This window comes from Canis lupus, chromosome 17 (genome assembly GCF_011100685.1).
Source record: "Canis lupus familiaris isolate Mischka breed German Shepherd chromosome 17, alternate assembly UU_Cfam_GSD_1.0, whole genome shotgun sequence".
Lineage (NCBI taxonomy): Eukaryota > Metazoa > Chordata > Mammalia > Carnivora > Canidae > Canis > Canis lupus.
This window is the reverse complement of record NC_049238.1, coordinates 3,448,116-3,471,625: the sequence shown is the minus strand read 5'-3', so window position 1 is coordinate 3,471,625 and position 23,510 is coordinate 3,448,116.

Genomic DNA, 23,510 nt, shown 5'->3' with positions numbered 1-23,510 from the left:
ATGCTCAACTGCTGAGCCACCCAGGGGTCCCATCAACCCACACCTTGCATCTTCTTATAGTCTAGGGTTTGTCCTTCTGTGCCTTTCTTTCTCCATCAGAGAAATCCTTTATACCACCCAGCGGCCACATGGTTTGTTGGAAAAGCCACTGTTTTCTCTAGACTTTGCCAAGGTCTAGAAAATTTAGACAAAAACAATGTAAAAGTTTAGACTGTGTGGTAACTGATGGTTAGATCTGTGTTTTTTGATGAAACAACTGAATTATCCAGTTAATGAGAGCGTAACATTTTGTTATGTATTCACCAGAATGCCGAACACTGAAAAAAATTTGATAGCTATCATATGTGAAGAGCCTGTTCTGTGCACAACGCCACCTAGGATCTTACATTTTCAAGCTCCTATCAGTCCCCACAGGGACACCTGGGTGGCTCAGCGGTTGAATGTGTGTCTTGGGCTCAGGTCATGATCCAGGGTCCCGGGATCGAGTCCCACGTCGGGCTCCCTGCATGGAGCCTGCGTCTCCCTCTGCCTGTGTCTCTGCTTCTTTCTCTCTCTTTGTGTCTCTCATGAATAAATAAATAAAATCTCTTAAAGAAAATCCCCACAACCATCCTGGAAGCTGTGGGAATCTCCCTCTCTATCCGGAACAAGCCTAAATTTGAACCTAGGGTTTTCTCATGCTGAGGCCCTGTTCCTTTTGCAGTTCTTGACTGCGAGTGGAGGGCACCAGGGACGGGGAAGTGGACCACAGTGGGCTCACTACAGCCTCCCCTACTTCGGAGACTGAGGAAGGGTGTGAAGCAGGGTGGGTGGGTTCCCGTCCTTTTTTGGTTCCCTGTTGTCTTTCCTTGCTTGCCCTTCTACCTCTTTTCTTTTATTGCCTCTTTTTGCCTGAAACCCAAGGTGTTTTTTGTTTTTGTTTTTGTTTTAACTATAACCTGGGGAAAAGAGACACACACCCCAGCAGACAGCCAGTCTGACAGGATGGGGATTCCACACATTCTTCATGCGGGGAGAAGAGCAGATGTCATCGGGAGGCTCTCCGCAGGCCTCCTCTTCTGATTTTTGTGAATAATGAGTATGATCAGCATTGTGTGCAGGGCTCACGTCCCTACACTCTTAGCTCTAAGATCCAGTCACCTCTAGACCTCACCTGCTTTTTTCAATCTTTGCAATGTCTTGTGTATCCTGGATCTGAGCTGGAAGGGGCTTCCTAGTGACCTTTGAAAATGAAAAATAAATACATACATGAAATAATCAAGGATGGGTTTTGTATGTCAGGTGTTTGGCCTCATGGGCCTGGGGTTCATTAGCTCAGCCCACGGGCTGGGGTGAACTGTGCACCTAGAGGCCCAGCCAGCTCCCCCACTATCAAGCCACGAGTGTATAAAATACAACATGGCTCTGGGGGAAGCATCCCCTTGCTAGATATAGGGATGGATCCTTGGGCGTCACATTCATTTCAGCTGACACATCACTCTTCACGAAGACATTTTTGTTTCCTATTTTCTCGGATTATTGATCATACGTGTTTGTGAGGATGTGCCTACACAGACCATCCCACGGCTTCCCTAAACAGCCAGCCCCCCCCCACCTCACCTGTTCTGTTAAAGACATACACAAAACCCATGATTACTTTGTTTTGTAATTTAAAAACAACGAAGACTGTGCTCTTTTATGGCAATGTTTGATTTTCCCAGAGCTTTATGATGATGCGTTTGCTGATCTCTATAATAATGAAGGAGGAAGGGGGGGCTAACACTGTATATCGATATTACTTTATTTATTTTGGCAACTCCAATAAAGCTGAAAAAAACTTTCCATTTGCACTGCCCCCAGAACCTTGGGTCTGTTAGCAGGAAGAAGTCGGAATCCTTCTCTGCCATAGAGAGTGTCCCTCTGTGTTGTCATCACCTGCAGTATGGCAATGCTATGGGCTCTCGCGAGTTTATTTTGAGGAGGAAGTGAGAAAATATGTCAAGTGTCGAGTCCGTGGGGGGGCTCCGTATCTGGACAGCTTCCTTCTCTGAGCTCCCTGAGCAAACTAACGATCCACAAACCCCTCATTCAGACTTCCTGTGGATGGCTGCCCTCCACTGCTGCGCTGGGGGCTTGTTTTCTTTGGCTAGTTTGAAGGTTTGTGAGCAAGGCTCTGTCACTCGGGGGATGTCTTTAGATATCAAACTGGACTCAGAAACAAACACCTCGGACACTAGATGAGTAGCCTTCTCTTGTAGCCACAACCTTTGCGGGTCCCTCGGAAAACATAAACACAAGCAGGGGCCCTCTCCAGCCTGGCTCTTGGATAAACACGCTGTCCCCTCCTCCCCCTGCCTGGCCCCCTCCTGCCTGTTTTTCCGGAAGTCTGGGAAGTTCCACATTCTCTCTCTCTCTCCTTCAGACCTGCAGGCGGCCAGGTTGTGGGGCCCACCGCCCCCGCCTTCCCTCCGCCTCTGCCACTAGGAGCTTCAATCTCTTTGCAGCGGCAAGACCTGGAGCTTGGCCTGCAAAGACCAAAGGGGCTCGTTCCCCAGGCAGGAGGGACCCAGCATCTCCTGGGCCACGCAACCGGTCTTGGAAACCCAAACATTGACCAAGGGGCTTTGTGAAAATTGTTTTTGTTACCCCTTTCACCCAAAGCAGCGGTGGCTCTCACTGCTGTCCCCAAGGGAGCCCACTGAGCTTGCTTCTGTGATGGTTTTTGTCTTGGGCCTGGGGTCAGGAGATGTCCCTGGGTTTTGAGTCGATTTTCTCAGTTGTAGGGGAACTGGCTCCCCCAGAGACTGAACGCGTGAGCCCCCCCCCCCACCTCCATTAGCACTGGACCTTCCTCACTTGAGCTGCCCAGCGCAGAACCCGCCGGGCCCGACAGGTGCGAAGGTGGCGGAGCACTGGAGCCCCCCGTGCACCCCGAGTTCAGACCTACACCCTCTTCTGTCATCATGTGGGTAACCTTGGGGTTTGCACTGAATTTTCAGTGTGAGGCAGAGCATGGAGAAGGACGTGGGCAGGGAGCTGCCTAGACGTGGAGGAAGAAGGGAGCACAAAGTCGGAAGCTTGTCCTCCTGCAGAGCTCAGTCACAGGTAACAGACATGGGTGCTTTTCTGTCTGACATCAGAGAGCCCGCAGCGCATAATGTACGTCCTCACACCCAGAGCATGCCTTTGCTCCCAGTATTGGGTCTCTCCTGTACCGGAAGAAATGCTTCTCCCTCTTTCTGCATCGGATGGGCTCCGTGACACACAGATTGTTACATGGGCCACAGATCAATTTGAAGGGAGATGTCTTGTGGTCTTGTGGCTTCAGTCCTGCACGTTGGTTCATAAACGGGCTACACACATACACACACACACACACACACATGCACACACACAGCTCCTGGCTCCCAGGCCCCCGGTTCAGATTTCAGCCTGCAGCCCCTGGGAAGCCCTCTGTTCCGCAGGCCCGGTGAGTGCCACCGACGACGTGGGGCCTTCCGTCAATCCTGGGAGGGGTGTCTGCTGACCCCACTCACCCGTCTCTAATGGAAGACTGACTGGCCTGCGCTTTCTTATGGCAAATTATATGTCGGGAGGCAGAAGATTTGAAAATTAATTCAAGATTAATTTAAGGATGGCCGCACGTGGAATTATTTGGCCAACTGATGAAAAATGAAATTTTCACTACAAAGAGGGAAGATTGTAGAAGTGTCAAATTTTAATCCCATTTCCCATAAAGGATGATCATGTCTCAAGACCTTTCTGGGAACCCCAATCCATCACCCAGGCACCTGCTTTTCCCACACCCTTGGTGAGCCAGCGCATGTAAGCCAGGGTGCTGGGGGTTGTAAAAGGATTCATGTTTCGGGGGAGAATAAACTAATTAGTCCTGTACCAAGCAGGGAAAAAAAAATGCTGGGTGGATATTGAATCCAGATCTAGGAAAGCTCTTTACTTTTTTAAACAAATGAGAAAACATTCACACACACACACAGAGGCCAGGGAACATCGTTTTTATTTGAAGTTCTGTTAAATTTTAATGACGACTGGAAGCAGCTCAGGCCTCATTGTCCCCCTAAATCAAAAGAAAAGTAGCAAGTCAAGAAAATTCCCTCTTGTAAATGTGAAGGCATTTTTGGTGATGGCGGGGTTGTGGATAATTGCAATTAAAATACACACATGCATTAATGGAATCTACTGGAATTAGGTCCTAACCTCAACTAGTATTTTTGTCTTGGAGAAATATATACATATCTAAGGAGGTGGAATTACTCCTCGAAGGCATATGCTGCTCAGATAAAAAGCCACTTAAGAAAATCACCCCAGACTGGCTGTCCTCTATTTTGAAATATTCAAAGCTGAACTTTGTCTGTACATCTCCCAGCTTCAAAAAGCAGAATGCATCTGGACAGGCTTTTGTGGCTTGTGTTTTCTTTCCCTCCAGCTTTCTACGTGAATGCACATTTGAGAGAGGATACACGTGAAGCAGTAGAATAACCTTCAATAATGCATTTTGTTTAATGCCCTATTTGGTCCGATCATTTCCTGAAAACTACTCATGTGATACCTTATTTTCAAAGCACTAGAAAAAAAAAAAAATCAAGTGAATTGCAGTGGAGCTTTGGAAGGAACGGAATGGAATCGAACGGAATGGAATGTGCTTCCTGGGCAGTACACTATGCATTCAAAGTTCCTCGAGGAAGGGAGCCGGCAGGGAGCCCTCAGGCGCAGGCTGTGTGCAGAGGAGGTGACCCACCTGTAGCTGGCCACCAGGATGCAAATGCTTCCAGATCAGGTGTCTCCAGCCTAGCGGGAAGCATCTTCTTCCCATAGATCTCCTTTCCTGGTCCATCTTGCACTTCTCTGCAGCTGATTACCTCATTCAAGAAAACCATTTCAAAGGGACTCCTGTGTCTGATGGCCTGTTTCTTTTTCTTCTCCCTTTCCTCCTCCCCCCACCTCCCCCTTCTTTCCCCTTCTCCTCCTCCTTCCCCTCCTCTTCCCCCTCCTCCCTCCTTCCTCCTCCTTCTTCTCCTTCTCCTCCTCTTCTTCTTCATGAATCAGCATGAATCAATTTCTACAGCATCTACTTCTTGAAAGCAAAAAAAATTAAAAAATTAAAAAAGTTAGAGAACAGTGCCCTTAATTCGCAGAATATGCAAAGACAAAGGAGAAGCAGAGATAGAATGTTTCCGTGTTTAAGTGATCAGTGTTGAGCTTATATTTTCTAGTCTTATCATTGTCATTATAATTTTTCCCACATCTGCATTCTCAAAATAAGATAGGGGATTGAAAATCGCATAGCCTAGTGGTTTTTAATGGTTTTAAAACCAATTTTACTCCGGACATGGAAGAGATAAAAGAGGAAATGATCCGGCTTCGATACCTCAGGAAAATCTGGAATTTGGCAGAAGAGTTTCTAGTCCAGCTTCCTCATTCTGTGAAGAGAAGTTCCCACCTTCACTTCTGTGCACATCCGGAGCAGCACAATGATTCCCCCATGATCGAGTAAGAGCGGGGCCATTGGTGCTGCATCTCTTTCTTGAGACAGAAGCACAGGAAGAGGAACAAGGTCCATGACAGGGAGACCAGCACTCTGTTTGGACTCTATGGGATTTAATGTGTCTTCAAGATGTCAGCATGGACCTTCCTGATCCCAGAGTCTCATATAAGGGACAAAGATCAAGAAGAGATTGGGTAGGTGACCCTAAGCTCATGGATGGTGATTAGAGTCATGGAGTGGATGGCCACGACTCTGGGAGAGCGTGTTTATGGAAAGAAGAGGAATGAAATCAAGTCCCAGAATCTACTCCAGAATAAGTATTGTGTTGGTGGCAGGGGCGGGGGCAGGGAGGTGGAGAAGAGATGGGATAGCCAAATGCAGTATGAGAATCAAGAGTGCACGGAGTCCAAAAAGCCAGGGCAGAGTGTGTTCAAGAACCAGCCAGCAAGGAGGGAAAAGGTGAAGATGCAACAGAGGGGAGAATCTCTGACAGAACCATGGCCCACAAGAGCGGCTGACCAGCAGCAGCCCCATCCTACCATGATCCAAATAACAAGGATGCTGTTTGGACGCCACCCGATGGACTTGTGGTTCGATGTTTACCTGGCTCTGAGTAAGTGACTTGAATCCTCACACTTGGCGAATCTTAGCTACTTCCAAATTGAAACAACTCAGGAATTTTGATCACCTTTACAAGACCTAGACAGTGATGACATGAGATGGTCAGCCCCCGAGGGAGAGACCACCCAGAATGCGGGTAACTCTGAGAACACAGTAGGCATGCGGATCCTGTCTGTGAAATGAAGGAAGGCCTTCCTCCTCTCTTCTCCAGAAGATGTGCGTTGGTTGGCCTGTTTTTCCAAATAAGTTGCAAGTTTTTGAAGGCAGAGAATAGTGAAAAGACTGCTTTTATGAAGCCTACAGAATCTGTAGCTGGACACAAAGCAAGGACTTTGAAAATCCTCTTTAACTGAATGTATGGCTCATTCAGAATAATTGATGATGATGCATCCACTAGGCTAAAACAACAAACAGAATCTCAGAGATAGGATCTGTGATGATTATCAGATGATGAAACCTCTCCAGGTGCTATCTACCAGGAACTTCCCAACTGCCCCTGCAGCCAGCAGCCAGTGTCCCCGCAGCCAGCAGGCATCAGACATGAGGGGCTGGGGAAACCAGTTGTTTGATGTTCTGCTACTTGGGACACCTTTACCTCTGGATTTCTACTCCCCTAGACCTGCCAGGCTGGGTCTGTGCAGTTTTCTGGAAAACATGAAAGACCTAAGCCTCAAGCATGATGGTTATTAAACTATTATCAGCCCAAATTACTGGAAAGCATTCGATGGAGAGTAAGAAGACCCAGGTGTAGATCCCCACTTCGCCAGGGTTGGGAAATGTGGCCGCTCCATTCATCTCTTTCAAATGTAGTTCAGTGTTCTGGTAAATGGTGATGATCATACCTATCTCGTGATATGTTTGTGAGAATCTGTCAATGGTGTGGAAATTCTCTGTATGTGATACGTGTAAGTGGGGTCCTCAAATCTGGACAAGGAGTTTAAGATCTCATTTTCTCCACCCTTCCCTGTAAAAAGGGGCTCTCTGAGATGTATTTCAGGCCAAAGGGAACACTGTGTTCATGGCACTAACGATGGAATCTGTAGTGTGAAAGATGTTTCAAGTTATTCTTGGGCTATAAACCCCCATCGCAGATTGCTCTTCTCTCTTGTGAACAGTGTCTTCTTTCTTCTCCCTTTTGGGGTTTCTCTTGTTTGGAAGAGGCTCACTACCCTAGAAAAGCAGAGTGGGGCCCTGGGGCTGGGCTCAGGGGAGAGAGGGCTGGAAGCAGGGCCCTGACAGAGATGGCTGACCCCCAACATCCACAATCCCTTTCCTTAATGGACACACAACTAGGAACCCCTTTTTCCAGCCTCCCTTACAGCTGGCCCTTGAGAGCAGTGTCCTCCAACAGGGTGTAGCCGATGCGAGAAGTGACACCTCCAGGCCAAGGCTTCCAGAGTGTCCTCTGGACTTTTTCTCCAGCTAGGTACAGGTGACAATGACATTGTTAACCTGACAGAGGCCTGGGTCCCTGAGTCCTTTCAAGGAAAATACCCATCTACCCAGGAGCATCCACATCGGACAACTACATGGGAGAGAGAGAAATATTTATTTTAGCCCCTAGATATATTTTAGGTCTATACGTTAACCAACCCAAGCTAGTTTCTAGTCTTTGTCTTAAACTAGAGGGAGAAAAATAATCCCCTGGTCTCACGTATAGTCCAGGCCAGCTCCAGAGTATAGTGTTTTCCAGGGAGGTTCTGAACCAAAGTCTTTACAAATTATAGAGCATCCACTTGCTAGTACTTTCTCTTTTATCTTTCAGGAATTAACTCAATGACCAAAACAGTTAGCTGGAGCCAAGATGCGCAGCTGTTCTCTTGTGCCTTGGATTCGTGCCACCTGCTACCGTCTCACCTGCTCTGGTTAGAGCCCCATGGATCCAAGTTGTGGAGAAGCACTCAAGATAGCCCAAGGCTATCAAAACGATGGCACAGGTATCAAAAAGATGTAACCACAGTACCTGAGCTTCTTAAGATTTAGAAGTGAAACCCGAATGAAGGGAGGAGCGAAGACTCCCTTCACAGCATCTCAGATTTACTGTACATCTGCTCTTTCATCCTCTTTCCTTTCTCCTCGTTTCTTCTTCTCCATAACTTTGGGGAGCATATGGAAGCCATTGCTCCCCATCCTGGACTTCACGTGGCCTTCGGCTGCAACACCCAAACAGTAATGGATAGCTTTGTTCTTTTCTTTACATCAAGTTCCTGAGAGCTGATCTGCCTGTTTTTCCTTTTATGTGTGACTGTGGGGCAAGGCCAGGTCTCGGGGTCTTGCCTTCCCCACTAGTCTAGTCAGTTGTGATCTGGGTTAAACAGAGATATTTCTTATTTAAAAAAAATTACTTTTGGAGGCAGCAGGAACTATGGGAAAAGCAGATGTTATGCGAGGGGAGTGTGGGATGATGGGTTGTGATCAGCGTCTCTGATACCCCGGCAAGCAAAATACAGTGACAAATGAATGTGGGCTGTTATTACACAATACAAATACAAGTACATAATACCTTTCATACCAACTGGGTTTTAGGCACCGTGTTTAAGTATTGAGAAAACAAATTATAAAATAGCCCTATGTTTTAGGGCTTGTTTGGTGGGGGGAATAAAAGTATACAAATAAATAATAAATAAGAGTAAACCAATAGATATGTGTATCCGTTACTATATCTAATGAATATCTCTTGAGCACTTTTTCATGATTTATTTCATTAATTTTTTTGAATCAATACTCTGAGGTAAACAGCATCATTGGCTTATGGAGGAGAACGTAATATTCCAGAACTTTGTGACTGGCTTGCAGGCCTGGGGTTTACTGGGGCTTCTTCCAATTCTCACTTAGCTCCTGTGGGTCCAAACCCAGTGATCTTGCCATAAGATCTTGCCACAGGACAAACTCCACATGTTCCCAAATTCTTTCACTGATCATATAGAGGGACTGAAGGAAGGCATTTGTCGGGATTTGGGATCTGGTCTTTGGGAACAGAGTAGAATGGGGCACGAGCAGCACTGGGATGGAGTTGCCTCCCTTCCCTGAAGTGCAGGATGTGGTTTGGGTCTATGACTGCAGGCGGCTGAGAGCAGAACCTCTACCCAGAAAGCACCCCGTATGGCCAGTGGGGTCTTAGCTAGAGCTGGATGCTCAGGGAGTTGGTTCAAGATACACAACTTGCCTTTGTTAGACCCTGTGTTAGGAGGATGGCAGTGAGAGCATCGGTTGCTGCCCTGCAGTCGCTAAGTTTTGTAGGATGTCACATTAGTGGCCACCGCACTACCATGTCAGTCATTTTGAAGTTTCCACCTGACTGTTTTACGGTTTAAACATTTTAGGATTTGGGGCGCCCGGGTGGCTCAGCTGGTTAATCATCTGCTGTAGGTTCGGGTCGTGATCCCAGGGTACTGGGATCAAGTCCTGCATTGCGAGCCCTGTTCAGCAGGGAGTCTGCTTCTCCCTCTGCCTCTGTCTCTGCTGCCCCTTCTACTTGTGCTCTCTCACTCCCTTTGTCAAAAAAAAAAAAAAAAAAAAAAAAAGAAGAAAGAAAGAAAGAAAGAAAGAAAGAAAGAAAGAAAGAAAGAGAAAGAAAGAAAAGGATTTCCTTCATGCCTATATTCTTTGAACATTTTTGAGCACTGACTACATCCTGGGCTCTGGGAAACCAAAACAGAACAGACCAGGTTCACATCTTCAGGAGCTTATTGGGTGTGTATCAGGACAGGAAGAGCTCACCCCTCAAGTTCTGCTTCTGGTCACGTGACCATGGGCCCACTGATCCTCGGTTTCCTTCTTCATAAAGTAAGGGGATCCTGTTCATGAGGTTGTTCTGAGAGTGAAATGGGATGATCCTTTCATTTCAACAAGATGAGCAGGAGTGCACACATCACGGCGCCACTCAATGAACAGCACCCAGGGCAGGGACCGACAAGAGCGGACACACAATAAATAGAAGGCTTCTTGTTTTATGTTCCCCTTTTATGTCCGACCCTAGAAATCTCTGCCCAGAGAACCTACTCCTCTTCTCAGATTCTACTGAGTTGTTGACTTAGAAGCAACTGCCCATCCACAAGGTTCTTCCTCACTCTGGCCAGAGCTCACCAGGGCACTTGCATTCTAAATTTTGAAATAAAATGAAATTTTCTTTTGCATACATCTGTTCTACTGCTTATCTTCTTGGTGAAACCCATTCTGTGTGTTTATCAGCCATTTTTTTCTAATGAGTCACATTGGACAATTTGAAGTAACCGCCATTAGATGAGCATTTCCCAGTACAGCTCCCTGGGACGACAGAAGTGCTCTGAACGTGCAGTCTGACAGGCCACTTGAAATGCCTCTGGTGCCACTAAGGAACTGAATTTTAAATTTAATTTAAGTTTAAACTTGAATACTCCCATGTGGCTAGTGGCTGCTGTATTGGCCAGTGCAATTTAGGTAATTCAGAATCACACTTAATCAGGTATCACGTATTCCTGCCTTTTCTAAGCAAGCCATTTGGGAAGGTAGTCAACTGGGGCACCTGGGTGGCTCAGTGCTTGAGCGTCTGCCTTCGGCTCAGGTCGTGATCCCAGGATCCTAAGATCAAGTCCCAAATTGGGCTTCCTGCAGGGGCGGGGGGCCTGCTTCTTCCTCTGCCTGTGTCTCTGCCTCTCTCTGTGTGTCTCTTGTGAGTAAATAAATAAAATCTTAAAAAAATACTTAAAAAAAAAAAAGAGAAGATAGTCAACTGAACAGAGACCAGGATCCGTGAACTTGTCAGCAGCACCTGCCCTAACTCTAGGCTGTGGCCCAGCGCTACACACAGCGGAGAAGTGCAATGGCCCTTTCTGGATGGTATGAACCTCACTGTGCTGAGTGAGCTAGACACAGTCTACTGTGCTGTTCCATATACTGTTCCTCGACATTGGATCCTAAAACTGATTTTCATAAGAGGGAAATGTGTGTGTCCATGTCTTGCTTCAGGTAAAGGGGACAAGAAATGAAGTCCACTAGGGACTCAGGCTGGAGCCAATGAGCCTGTGTCCGAAGGAGGCCCGGCCGTGGGGTCAGGGAGCCGCAGCATCACATGGTGTCCCAGATTCTGAGGGAGAAGTGCTGTGACCCCAGATGGCTGTGGCATCGCCTGCCATCTGGTAGCAGCTGCATGGACAGTTTGGTCTGATGAACCTGAGCCAGACAGCTGGTATCACATATTAGAAAATGTGAAGTCCAAAGTCTACAGTAGCTGCCTCTGAGCCTGGGATTCTGGGGAAAGGTCTCATTTAGAAAGCTGGCCACGGGTGGGAGGATTATCTACATTTACATGTATATTTTTAAAAACCTCCACTATGTGCCCACGAGGGAGTACATAGCTTGTTAATTCTTAAACCCATGTTAGCTCTTGGTCCAGTACTGTGATGTCACACAAAACTTCACTCCATTTTTGTTTCAATATTATATGGAAAATTCTTTCTCCAATAGCACACCTCAAGTATACATCTGAAACATCTAATTTAACCTCCTTAAGTATAACAGTGGTTGGGTGAAGAGAAATCACCAAACATGGGACTTCTCAGAAACAGTCCTCAGATCTCAAAGCATCCTAGTGGGAGCCTTCGAGTAAGTGCCATGCTCTGGAGGTGGCCCGGGTCCCTGCAGCAACATGACTTCTCTACCGTTGACCATAGAAGGGCACAGCCAACCTAACCCCAGAGGCCCATTGACTAAAACTGACCTGGAAGCCTGTGCAACCCAGCTGATGCTCTGACATTGGCTTTCAGTACCCAGAATAAATGATTTTGCAAAATGGGCATAAGTCACTAGCCTATAAACAAAATGCTTTTTATTAAAAAGCATTGTTCCCATGTTCTGATGTAAAGAGCAGAGCTGGCAGTTTTTTTTTTTTTTTTTTTCTTCTGACCAGTGCTTGGCATGAGTTATTGAGCCATGTCCTGGAAAGAAACCAAGGGCGCCTGTCATGGAAGTGAACTTCTGAGATGCAGTCAATTTTCCAGTGTCATCTCTCTCTCTCTCTCTCTCTCTCACACACACACACACACACACACACACACACACATAACCAATGCAAAGCCATGTCTACCAGGCTCTGCTGTAGTCTGAACATTTTTAGGAAGGTAGGTATGTGTAAGACACTCTGTGATCACCCAGATATGCAGCTGAAAATGAGCTGATAGATGGATTTCTGCCCCCACGGAGGGTGATTTCTGCCTGGCCCACATTGAAAAGGCATTAGTGGGAAGACCCGGCTGCTGGGAGAGGTCGCGGCAGGAAGCGTGGCTCCGGGAATTTACGAGGTCCAAGGTCGGATACCTCAGAACTGCAGGCCGGGCTGGGCTCCTGGGCCTTCTCACCCAGCAGGGCCTCTCTGGCCAGGCCCCGGAATGCTTCCAAACCCTTAAATTGATTGGTTTCTCTGATCAAAGCCTTGAAACGCTGGAGTTGCAGGGATCTTTCGTAGTTCTGCTCCAAATCCTAATTGGCTCTTGAATTCTATCAGTGAGCATTTTGTTCCAAGTTTAGATCCATAAGAGATTCTCACTGGGGGATATTTTGGAACACACGGTGGGTTTTCCTAGGTTGGTTCATTGCAGAAGCACCCGGGCAAAGTCTCATGAGCTTCATAGAACCAGGCTGTTGCCAGTTTTGGAAAGTCTTTCCAGGGAGAGTGAGGGGGGGAAGCCCTGTGACTGGATTGGGGTGGGGGGGGAAGGAAAATACTAGAACTAGGGAGAGGTTCTGTTAAATGGACACAAGTATATTTAAAAGAAAGTAAAAATGCTCAGGATCTTTCAGAGCATGCATTCTGGATGGCAGGTGTCCTAGAAGCTACACACTTTGTTGACAGTGCTGTCAAGCTTACCTCTGGCTACCCACGCCCATTTTTCCCCATCTCTCACCCTTCCTTCCAGACAGGTGTTCACAATGCCCCCTTTGCTCATTCATTCCTCCTCCAGACAGCTTCTAGCCCAGCATGGGGAGGGGAAGAGGACTGGCTTCCTGCCCATCTTTTTTGTCCGTCCTTCGGTGATGGAGTGTAAATTCATGCCTATGGACATGGGAGCTGGGATCAGGTGAACAAGCTCAGCAACACCGCATACCATATAGTCTTTTATGTTGAACATCCATATTCTCTTAAAAGCCTCATGATAGGACTGCGAGTTGCATTGCTCTGGTGCTACACGGCGGCCTTCCAGGTGGGCAGAACATGGTGTCTGGAAAAATGGTGAGGAACAATCAGTGACAGTCTAGGCAAAGCCCAGATCAGGGGAAGGCCAGGGTGTCAGGGTATGAAAAGGCACTTGTCCTGCTGTTCTGGAGTTTCAACTGAGTTATAACCCAGGTAATTGTGTCTATGCAGAAAAGCTAGACTCGTATGTACAGGCCTCCGAATGGGTGTTCAAAACCATCTGTCCCCATAGTCCCTACCTCTAGCCCATTTAAGAAAACCCTTAAAAGTGACCAAGGACACAACATTTTAAAAGAATTTGTATGAGTGGAGTGACTATTTTGTATCTGGTTGCTTCTCCTCATGAGAGGTGAGGAAACTCTGAGACATCCACCAATGAAGATTGGAGTTGTCAACCCTCAGGGAACCCCATCCCCACCTCAGTGGTTTCTGGGGTGCAGAAACTCATAAACCACTCAGAGTTGAGCATGAGAGGGTTCTCAAGAGGATCGGACAGTTGGAATCTGGGGACAGAGGGATGGCTGCCTGAGTCCCAGCTGGAGAAGGTGAAGGTGAGTGTCTGGTGGGGCTCCCTTGGGGGAGCAGCAGAGGCAGGGGCTTGTACTCCCAGAGTCTGAGAGAACAAGGATGTATAACATTTTACAAGGGCCAAGTGGATTCAGAACAAGTACTCTAGAGCCTGAAAGCATGATCAGAATATGAAGAAGAAGCAATAAAATTCCAGGAATGTTGGGGTTTTCAACATGGATTTCTAATATACCTCTCACCAAACCACACTCAACTAAAAATCAAATGAACAAACACACAAAACATAGAAATGGTTAAGAAAGATTGCTAAGGCAACTCTAGGGGATCTCTCTGGTATCATACCATTCGTTTTTGAGGAGTATTCACCAAAAGCTATAAAATGTAGATGTCATGAGAAATGTAGACACAATCCTGCTTCCCAAGAGGGTGGTGTTGTGAAATAGGAAAGAAATGAATGACATTCTATAAAGCTCACTTTTAATGGGGAAGTGGGGACCCGTTGTGGTGGGGCAGAGAAGAGCCTGGAGATCCCTGCTCAGGGCTCCCTTCCCGGCCACATCCAACAGTACCTTCTGAGCATAAGTAGCAGAGCTGGAAGGACAAGGACAAGGGCGAGACACCATGAAGCCAGTGGGACATCGCATGCCATCTGCACTTAATGAAAATTTAAAAAGAAAGCCATGGTTGACCATTTGAAGTAGAGAGTGTATCCTGACGTCCGGGGAACCTGGGAAGAGGGATGTTGAGGATGGAAGGCCGCACTTTAGACAGGGAAAATACAAGATATTTTCTGAATAACGTTTTCAAAACTAAAAACCAAATGGAAAACTCATGCTGTCAACCAGACAAAGAGCCCTCAAGACACAGGACCTGGATTTATCAAGTGGCTTCTAAGCCAGAATGGAAGAAATAGGCCACAGCCAAAGACAATGCACATGAGAGATTAGGTTATGCTCTTGTAGTTTGTGGCCTGAATCTTGTAGGGATTGTGGCCTGAATCAGGAGGGTCCCAGCAGCTCCTGAACCTCCCTGAAGCCCTGAGTTACTGAACAGATAACACAAACCCCGTCACTCAGCGCCCTGACCTCCTGGCAAAGGGTTCGTACAGGTGGTGTCAGGTGGCGGGGCAGGAGAGGAGGGGCACACATTGACCCACATGATTTTGAAATGGGGGGGCACAAAGAAGAATTGCCTCCTTCTGCAAACAAAGAGCTTGGGACAGAAGTAGAGAAGAATACACATAATAAGCAGAATGCATTAAAGGTATGTATATTTTGGGAGATTTACATCAGGAAATAAATGCTTTATGAATTATAGCATACATTCAACAAAATAAAAAAAGATTCTCTGAAATAAAACATTATTTGATGACAACATCCTGAGACATAAAGAGAGGTTTTTGTCACTAAAGAATTAAACTCGGGAGACAGGTAATATTATTACAGCATTAAGTGAAATTTAAAAACTCCCAAGTTGTTATTGCAAGTGAAGTCAATGAAAAAATATCCCCAAATCTGTGGGGATAGGTGGCATTTGTTTTCTCTTCCTTCCTTCCTTCCCTAGGTGTCTACGTGAAGGCATAATAGGAATATATAATCCACAAATGGGAGCCCATGATGGGAAGATCTGGCAATGAGGTTCAAGCCATTTATACATGAAACTAAGTCTGATGAATTAGAGATTATGGTTTCTTAAAATATGTCACTATCATCCTTCATGAAGAAAGCTTCAGTAACGTGAGTATTGCAACAGGGGTGCGTTGAGTAAATGCGGCTGTATGTGCTTGACACCCAACCCCCCCATAAGAGGACTGGGGCCTGGGGAACTTAATTAGTGGCATTAATTTTGCCTGCCATACAGCTCCAGGCGTGGGCCCCGGGAAGGAGAATCGAGGGACGTTTCTGAGGTCTCCTTAGGAAGCCCCAGGTCTCCCGTGATTCCCAGACCAACAGCCACCTTCCTGCACCTTGGTTCCAGCATTTGAGATAGCTACTTGGTACAACTGGGGCCCCTGAAACCAAGCCACTTTACCTGATGCTTAACTAAAACAAAACAAAACAAAACAAAACTGTGATTTTCAACATTTTGAAGGAGAGACTGAATTAGCTCAACATATTGAAAGTCTTTATCAGCTTCCAATAATGCACACTCCTGGGGAGTTTTCAAAGCTAATTTTGATGAGACATGATTTTTTGGCTCATCCATGAGATTTGGAATAGCTGCAAGGAAGAGTAAATCCCACAGAAGATATGATTCTGCAAAAAATTATTCAGCTATAATAGACTAAGGAAAAGATCTGAAAACTTCTTTGCCAAGCCTGGAATGTGAAGTAGGCAAGGGTGTAGATAGATGCCCTGATGCTATTCTCTTTTGTGGAAAGAATAAATCATCCTTTGTTTAATATTGGTTTGTCAATAGTAAAAATTAAAAGAAAAAGATTATTCCCTCAAATTAAATGGGAGCAAGAAACAGAAGACAAAACACAAGACCATATAGCAGATGATTAAAGGTAGTGGTAATATAGACAAAACAAACAAGGGTAAACTCAAGAAAACATAAGGACGTAATTTGGAAATTGAGACCACGCACGACCACTGATTTACTGGGGGCATCATGGAAGGTATTCAAATATACACAACATTTGCAACATTGGTTAACTCAGGTGAGGAAATTGAGGGATAGTTTTTACTATTCAAACTTTTCTGCTTGACTGTGAGGAAGAAGAAGGAGGAGGAGAGGAAGGGGATTTCTTTTCATGATTAAAACCAACAATAAAATCATCTCATTTGAAGAAGAAAAAAAGGGAGAAAAGTAGAAGTAATATTTTTATAGCACCGTTTTATCCTTTCAACAGTGAAATATCCAGTCCTGAGTAACAACATCTGAGTTTCAGAACGAGAAACCTGACGATCTGAATAGTCTTTGGTCTTTGGAGAAAGATGCAGTGGTGTTCAGAATGGAAGCTTCTTGGGATCCCTGGATGGCGCAGCGGTTTGGCGCCTGCCTTTGGCCCAGGGCGCGATCCTGGAGACCCTGGATCGAATCCCACGTCAGGCTCCCGGTGCATGGAGCCTGCTTCTCCCTCCACCTGTGTCTCTGCCTCTCTCTCTCTCTCTCTCTCTCTCTGTGACTATCATGAATAAAAACTTAAAAAAAAAATAGAATGGAAGCTTCTCGTAGTTGAGATGTGAAGTGCACTTTACAAGTGAACTTTTATTTTTTATTTTTTTAGATTTTATTTATTTATTCATGAGAGACACACACACACACACACAGAGACAGAGACAGAGACAGAGGCAGAGTCACAGGCAGAGGGAGAAGCAGGCTCCATGCAAGGAGCCCGACGTGGGTCTCGATCCCTGGTGTCCAGGATCAGGCCCTGGGCTGAAGGCAGGTGCTCAACCGCTGAACCACCCGGGCTGCCCTACAAGTGAACTTTTAGCAAGAGATTTTACATCAGTAAAGTTTCAATTAATCTCCTGATCCCGCAGAGCATTAAAGTAATCAGGATCCCATTCAAACACATTCTGATTAGTTGATGGATGGAAGCCTTCGGGTCCCTTCTGGAAGAGACACTGTCCACTTAGTGTGAATGAGAAGGTCCATCATCGCCTGCTCTTTCTTTCGCCTTCAGCACCTATGTTTCCTGTTTGTCTCATGTGATATACAAATTTGTAACTGTATCTCTGGAGAGATTAGTGACATCTCGGGATTTTCACAGGTGGGAAATCCTCCTGTTTTGTGAAAATTGTGGAGACAATGTAATTATCAGTGTACATTTTTCGTCATACTCAACCTTTGCTCTTGGAAGCTCACGCCAGAAGCTCTTCACTCTGGTTTTGCCGTAGTCCAACCACTTCAGGTAGATCAAGCTAGGTTTCGGTTTTCACCAGATAAACCAAGTGAAAAGTGGCATAGGGAATGTTTCTTCTCCTGGAACAGAAAATCTTTCCTCTGGAATAAACCTGGAGTAAATCTATGACATGACTTTGGTCAAAGCTGGAGGAAATTCGACAGTAGTTTCATCAGCAATCTGTGCCCGTGGATTCGAGAACTCAGGGCACACCCAATGCTTGCTGGTACTACGCTTCACATATGGAAACCCACGCACCATAAATCAAAACTTCATGTCCATTTTCAATGTGAATTGACTGGCATTTTAAAGGGGTCCAAAGAAATATTTGCAAGGCATTAGATTGGGATACTAGCAACTATCTTGCCAGAAGTCAGAAGATGAGATAGCCACCTGCGTATTTTAATAAGTAATAATTTTGGTGATATGGTATGTGCACTTCAGTATCATCCATGTGACTTACTGGATTTAATCAGAACCTTATCTTCCACATTCTTGACCAGAAGTAAGTTGAATAAATATTTATGTCCTGCATTAACTCCAGCTCCTGCTCTTATTGTTATAAAAGTATCAGTGATGACAAATTCACCTTGATTATAAATGACCGTTAATGACATGCCGATGATGTAAAAATAAAGATAACAAATATGAGCCCCTTTTGTAGCCTTTATCCTTTGCCTTGATGACATTACAGTCTGATTCCTTATGCTCTTTTAAATGTGAATAGCGAGCCTGGCTCCAAAATCATTTATTTTTGGGAAAAGATGCAAATTAATAAAACTGTGGGAAGCTGGGGACCCAGGGAGCCACTCTAGCCATAAAACAACAGATTTGGGGGCTTCACCCTTCCTGGTTAGTTAAGAAGCAGTAATGAAGCGGGCCTGTCCAGGAGGCAATGCGTTTTCAATTAGATTCTGTGTTGCTGGGCCCATGGGTCACCTCTAACACTCAAGAACATCTGCCACAATCCCTCACTGCCCGAATGGGCCAGCGGCTGCTCTGGGTGGGCAGTAATGAGCTGGGTCCTGAAGAGAAGCCAAGGAGATAGAAATTGCCACCGTTACGCAATGAGGGTGGCTCACGAAGCCTGTGACAGGAATCCCAGTGCCGTACTCACCATAGTCCTCTCTGTGTCCCCTTCCCAGGAATGGTAAGGCTAAGCTTGTTTTCATTCATACACAACATTGAAATGACAACAAGACCAAAATCATGGTTATTTTGAGCACAAACAGTCTCACTACCCTTCAAGGGGAAAAAAAAAATGCAAACATCTGTATGGTATAATCTGTTCGAGCATTATCAAATGTTGGGGGGCATCTAAAAATAAATAAATAAACAGGGGAAAGGAAGTGCTTTGAAAAACCATTACACAGGAAAAGCTCTGCTAAGATGGGTTGTGATACAATTGCCTTTAAAAAATCACTCTAGAACGTTCAGGATCCAAAACGTTCTTCTCTTGTCCATCCGTCCTTTTGGAGACATAAGGAAATATAAATATGGCTGGGATCATCTCAGAATTCCGAATTTTACAATTTGGGCTCCAACGAACATGAGAAAATAATTAAGGAAATTGCTTTGAAAATTCTGCTGACTTTTAACATGAAGAATGTTACGGCGTAGTTAATGATCTATAATAGATCATCTTCTTACAAGCTGCCTTTCCAGCACATAAACCATCTTTAGTTTAAATGTATGTCGCAGTTGCTCTCAGGCTGGCGGCTCCGCGCTTCGAACATCAGCTCTCCAGGGGGCTGTGTCGGTGTGCTGGAAACAATCACGGGGAGAGCCTGATTTCAAGACTATTCACTCTTCGACTTCTCCTCTGAGACCCCCAGAAATCGTACCGATGGGGGCTTACAGTGACCGCAGTTTGAAGCGGCCGGTGTGCTCCTCGGCTAGGGCCTGGGTGGGGATGATTAATGCTTAGCCTACAAACCCCGAAGCAAGCTGGAGGAAACGGGTTTGAGAAGTCCCTGAATGTTCCTACATTCACTCCACAGGAACTCGGAGAGCGCTGCTCCCTGCCGGGCCTTGTTCTCTGTGAAGCCAGGCGATGACCTCTCCCCCCTGGAGCTTCGGTTCCAGCGGGGAAGGCAGGCAGGGCACAATGGACAGGAGGCTGGCGTGCATCTGGGGGTGGCACCTGTGATAAGGACACTACCAGAAACGCAGGGCGAGGAAGGGAGGGGCGGGAGGGCGCACCTGCAACACGTGTCACCACATCAGGGTCCCTGAGCCAGCTCTCCAAGGAAGCGGGGGAAGGACCTCCAAACCCTGGATGCTAAGGAAAGAGACAACCCAGAAGAGTGTGACCCTGGAACAAGGGGAGGCTTGGTCCACCAGGATCATCAGCTGCTGCCAATTCCTGCCAACTGCAGGTGACACCAGCAGCAGGTGTCTCCACGATCAGCGTGCAGTTTCAGTGGGGCAGTCGGGGTGAAAGGTTAATTGAAGTGAATCAAGACAGAACAGACGAGAGGGCTGGAGACAGTGAGGACAAACAGTGAGTACAAACATTTTTTGTAGGGTTTGCTGTGAAGGGAAATGGATGGAACAGTGATACTTGGAGAAACAGGTGCAAGGTTTGTTTTTTATTGTTTTTGTTTGTTTGTTTTGTTTTGCAATAGGGAAGATTCCAGCATGTTTCTGTTTTGATGGGGATGGAAAAATAGAGAGAACGTGGTGGTAGAGGAGACACAGAGGGGCGAAGAGCACACATGTGCTATAGCACATCTTTGTGTTTAAAAAAAGCTGGTGACAAGTGCCCAGAAGAAGTTGCTGGTCTCACGCGGCAGCAGGGACAGGCCTGTCATCCCCATGAAGGGACGTCAGGATGTGGTGCTGACCAAGGTTTGGCTGATGTGGGGTGGTGGCATGCAGAGTGTCTTCTGATCCTTTTTTTATTTTTCAATCAGAAAATACGGGAACAAGATCATCCCCGTAAAACCGAAGGTTGAACTCCTTACCCTTAGAGATGATAGTAGTGGGAGGTGGGGCCTTTGGGAGGTGCCCAGGTCACAGGGAACACAGGAGCAGCTGACCTGACCTCCCTGATCCCTCGTCACCCTCAGCCACTCTGTTCCTTTCCCCGCCCAGCTGAGGTCCCGTGAGCCGTCTACACAAGCCCACTCTTGCTTCTCTCTCAGTGTTTGACTTGCTCATGAAAACCCCGGTAATACTGAATTATCTGCCCATCAGGTGTGTACCCAGGATGAGGGGCATGGATGAGGGGACCACCTTACCCTCACTGACAGATCCCTCCTTAAATTCATGACCATCTTCTTGACTGAGAGATTTCCATGGTGTCCAACAACCCATGCTGCTCCTGATTCCTTAGTTTGTGTTCTTCCTAGATGAGTAACTCAATCCTCCTTCCCTAAATCCGCAAGACATGCCCCTCCCCATCCTCATTCTCAGCCCGAGCCTTTGCCGGCTACATCCCGAGGCAAAGTGTAGCAGTCAGGAGAATTTCCATGTTCTTACCACACACTTCTAGGGAACCACTTACTTGCCATCGTTCCATCCCTGATGGCCTTTCCGTGCTCCTGTCTTAGGCAAGCCCTGTAGGAATTAGATCCCATACTCCTTTGTGTGTTTGTCATTGTATTTTGACTAACTCATGGGGTCTTTCTCTTCCCCTATCGCCCTGCCCGTATGCAAACATGCTATAATTTCTCTCATCTTAGAAAAAGAGTCTCTTCAGACTCCACATCCCTTCCAGCTGCCACTCCATTCCTTTCTCCGCTCTTTATGTGCGAAACCCTCAGCTATTGTCTATACCCTTTCCGTGCCCTTCATTTGTTCTACCTCCTGTCACTGAAACCAGGCTTTTGCCTGCGTGCATCAACCAAAGGAAATTGCTCTTCTTGAGGTCATCGATGTTCTCTTTATTGTTAAAATCCGTGATCAAGCCCCCATCTTTTTCTTATTTGGTGTATCAGCAGCTTTTGGTGTGGTCCACTCTTCAGTCCCATCTGAAGCACTTTCTTCCCCCGTATGTCTGCTTGTGATGCAACTTTATGTGCCTGGCACAAGACCATGCTCATTGTCGTTAGCCGTCATCCTGGTGACCCGCGGACTACAGGAGGCCACAGTCTCATACCCTCAGGGAGTGCTGGGCTTGGCTGGGGAGATGCAGAATGGGTGTTCTGGTTGAGGCAGTAGGACCTGCTCAGGGCTGGCCCAGGCCCAGGAGAAGGTTTGGGTGGGGAGGGTCCAGTGGAACTTTCAGAGAAAAGGAGACATGGTGGGGAGCCTGCTCGGGCTGTGCTGGGGGCACCAGGCTGGAGGGTGGCATATGATCAGGGCACAGGGTAGAGGGAAAACGAAGGGGGGTTCATTTTAAGGTTTCCTCTTGCCCTGCCAGGCTGACTGAAGCAGGGGGCGGGGGGTCACCTTTAGGAAGCAGTAAAAGTTCTTTACTGAGAGCGCTTGAAAGGACTCAAGCTGCTGGCTGAGAGGTCTGGACTCCGTTCTGTGGAGGCAACAGGCAGGGCCTTTCCCTGCAGCAGAGGCCCCCAGGGCAGGTGTGGAGAAGGTGCGGCCGGGGTGCAGCTCACAGCGAGCCTCTCAGTGTGCTGGGAGTGACACAGGTGTTGACAAGTTAGGAAAATGAGTGTGGTGGCATGATGAGCCCCTGGACATGCCACCCCTAAGCACAGGGGCGTCCTGTGGGGAGAGGGCTGGGCCTCCAGCAGTCACCTTCCTGGGGGGCCTTGGCCTGGACAAGACGGGCCTTGGTGCTGCAGGGCTCCAGCCTTCTGGGGGGGCGTAAGGGGCAGCTTCCTCTGCAGCGGGAGCGTGGCCTCGGTGCGGGTGGTGCACGGGGGTGTCTGGACCACAAGGCCCAGGAGGTGGTGGCGCGCTGGCAGGTGCACCTGGACGTGGGTACGAGCTGGGTGGGGGGGTCTGTCCCCAGGGCACACGCAGCACCACACGCATGCAATGGGCATGCACGGCAACACACACACACACAGCAACACACACACAGCACCACACATACACGCTGTATCACACACAGTATCACACACACATACTGCACCACACACAACAATGCACACACACGTTACATCACACAAGCACATATATGTAGTGGTGTCATGTTCCTGAACAAATAAATGCAAGTTATGTTAAGACTATTTCTAAGAAAGTACCAGAACTTTTTGATCCGCTGGTATGGAAATTACATTTCCCTTTCACACTGGAAGTCCTCCTAGGGGGATTTAAAAACAAGTTAAACAAAAGAATAACAAAAATGGAAAAGAGACATTGATTTACTTAAATATGAACAGTTCATCATATTAAATTGTACTTTTTCCCCGCAGAAGTCAAAGAAACTATCTTGAAATTACCAAAGTGAAAATAAAAACAACAATAAAACTGAGGTCAATGTTTCCTTTGAAAGTAGATCTTTATTCAACTACTTTATTGTGTTTTGGATATTATAATAGTTCTTATGATGTTTTGTGCATTAAAATATTCGATGTTACTAGAAAAAAATTCTTAAAAATACATCTTACCTTAGTAATGTTGGCATCAGCATAAGTGAGCCTCAAGTGACCCAAACTGTGTTCCACGTTTAAGGGTACAGAAACCACTCTTTTATTTTTGCTTTTTTCAATCACACATCTTAGAGACGTTGACTGGCGGTGCTCTTAATGTTAGAAGAAAGAACATGGCCCCAAGTTCAGCATTATAGTGGCGCAGGACAATATTCTGTTTCATTAAAGGTGCCTGTGTGTCCACGGAAAGTCAGGGACGCTGCTCTGAAGGATGCAGGCAGTGCTGGGGGCAGGGACCCCGCAGCGTCCCAGAGCAGGTGTTCAGGGGCCTGCCCGCCAGAGCACCAGGAGAGC